Source organism: Cebus imitator, unplaced genomic scaffold (assembly GCF_001604975.1).
Source record: "Cebus imitator isolate Cc_AM_T3 unplaced genomic scaffold, Cebus_imitator-1.0 Scaffold493, whole genome shotgun sequence".
NCBI lineage: Eukaryota > Metazoa > Chordata > Mammalia > Primates > Cebidae > Cebus > Cebus imitator.
In genome coordinates, this window is record NW_016107808.1 from 21,972 (window position 1) to 24,345 (window position 2,374).

Consider the following 2,374-nt stretch of genomic DNA (forward strand, 5'->3'; position numbering starts at 1 on the left):
TTTTATAAAAATACTGAAAATGTGAAAGCAGTTTTGGAACTGGGTGATGGGCAGAGGCTGAAATCGTTTGGAGGGAGAAGAAGAAGACAGGGAGATGAGGGGAAGTTTGGAATTTCCTAGAGACTTGAATGGTTGTGACCAAAACACTGATAGTGATATGCACAATGAAGTTTAGGCTAAGGTAGTCTCAGGTGGCACTGGAAAACTTATTGGAAACTGGAGTAAAGGTCACACTTGCTATGCTTTGGCAAAGAGACTGGCAGCATTGTGCCTCTGCTCTATGGATCTGTGGAACTTTGAATTTGAGAGAGATGATTTGTGGCATCTGCCAGATAAAAAATTTCTAAGCAGCAAAATGTTCAAGAAATGACCCGGCTGCCTCTAATAGCTTATGGTCATATGCATTTCCAAAAAGATGGTCTGAAATTGGAACATATTTAAAAGGAAAAGCCGAGCATAAAAGCTTAAAAAATTTGCAGCCTGCAAGCCAACCCTAGAAATTTGTATAAAGAACAGAATGTTAATAGTGAAGACAGTTGGGGATATGCCTCCAGGGCATTTCAGAGACCTCACAGCAGCCTCTCCCATTATAGACCCAGAGGCCTAACAGGAAGAATGGTATGGTTTCTTGGGACAGGCCCAAGGCCCTATTGCCCTGACGAACCTCAACACTACTCATTGTGTTCTAGTTGCTACAACTCCAGCCATGGCTAAAATGTCCCCTGATATGTCTTAGGCTGCTACTCCAGAAAATAAAAGCTACAATGCTTGGTGGCTTCCATGTGGTGTTAAGCCTGTAGATGCACAGAGGGCAAGAGTTGAGATTTGGGAAGCTCTGCCTAGATTTCAGATGATGTATAGAAATGTCTGGGCATTCAGGCAGAAGTATGCTGCAGGGGTGGATCCCTAATACAGAGCCTCTACTAGGGTGATGTGAAGGGGAAATGTGGGGTTGGAGCACTGATACAGAGCCCCACTGGGTCACTGCCTAGTGGATCTGTGAGAAAAGGATGACAATGTCCTCTAGCCTCTAGAATGTTAGATCCACTGACAGTGTGCACTGTGAACCTGGAAAGGCCACAGACACACAATGCCAGCCTGTGAAAGCAGTCATGGGGTCTGTACCCTGCAAAGTCACAGGAATGCAGCAGCCCAAATCCTTGGGAGCCCACCTTTTGCATCACTGTTCCCTAAATGTGAGACATGAAGTCAAAGGAGATTATTCTGAAGGTTTAAGATTTAAAGACTGCCCTGCTGGGTTTTGGGCTTGGATAGGGTCTGTAGCCCCAAGGGGGCTTTTACCCAATGCCTTTCCCCACTATTGTATCTTTAATGTAGCTAACTCCTTTTTTAACAGACTCATAGGTGGAAAGGACTTGCCTTCTCTCAGATGAGACTTTGGACTTAGACTTTGGCATTAATGCTGGAATTAGTTAAGGCTTTGGGGGACTACTGAGATGGGATGATTGTATTTTTCAGTGTGAGGAAGACAAGAGATTTGGGATTGGCCACAGTTTGATTCTGCATCCCCATCCAAATCTCAAGTCAAATTGTAACTTCTATTGTTGGAGGAAGGGAATGGTTGTAGGTGAGTGGATCATAAGTGTTATATCTAATGGTTTAGCACCCTCCCCTTAGTTCTGTCTTTTAATAGAGTTCTTCCAAGATCTGGTTGTTTAATAAGTGTGTAGTACTTCCCTTTGTGCGCTCTCTCTCTCTCTCTCTCTCTGTGTGTGTGTGTGTGTGTGTGAGTGTGTGTGTCTTCCTTGCTCTTTCCTGCATGGTAAGATGCGCTTGTTTCCCCTTCCCTTTCCACCAGGATTATGTTCCACCAAACATAATCCTGGTGGAAAGGGAAGGGGAAACAAGCACATCTCACCATGTTTTGGCTGAAGAGCCTTTCAGAGGCTTCCTGTATAGCCTGAAAAACTGCGAGTCAATTCAGCTTCTTCTCTTCATAAATTACCTAGTCTCAGGTATGTTTCCATAGCAGAGTGAGAACAAACTAATACAACATTTTATCACAAAGAAAAAAAAGAAATGTTTTCTCTGAGAAATCTACCATTAATAAACTGAATGACAAGTAGTGAGCTGAAAGAAAACATTTGCTAATCTGACAGAAAACTTTTACTTGATGCATACATATAAAGACATTCTAGAAATCAATTAAAAATTCAGACAACAAATATGTGAACAGATACAAACAAAGAAGATATGTGGATGCTAAATGAACATATAAAAAGATGTCATTAAGAAAATGCAAATGAAACCAATGAAGTGATACCCCAACACTTCTGTTAAGGTGGGAAAACAACAAAAATAACAACAACCAGAAAACAGCAGGTGGTGGCAAGGATGCAGAACAACGGGGTTC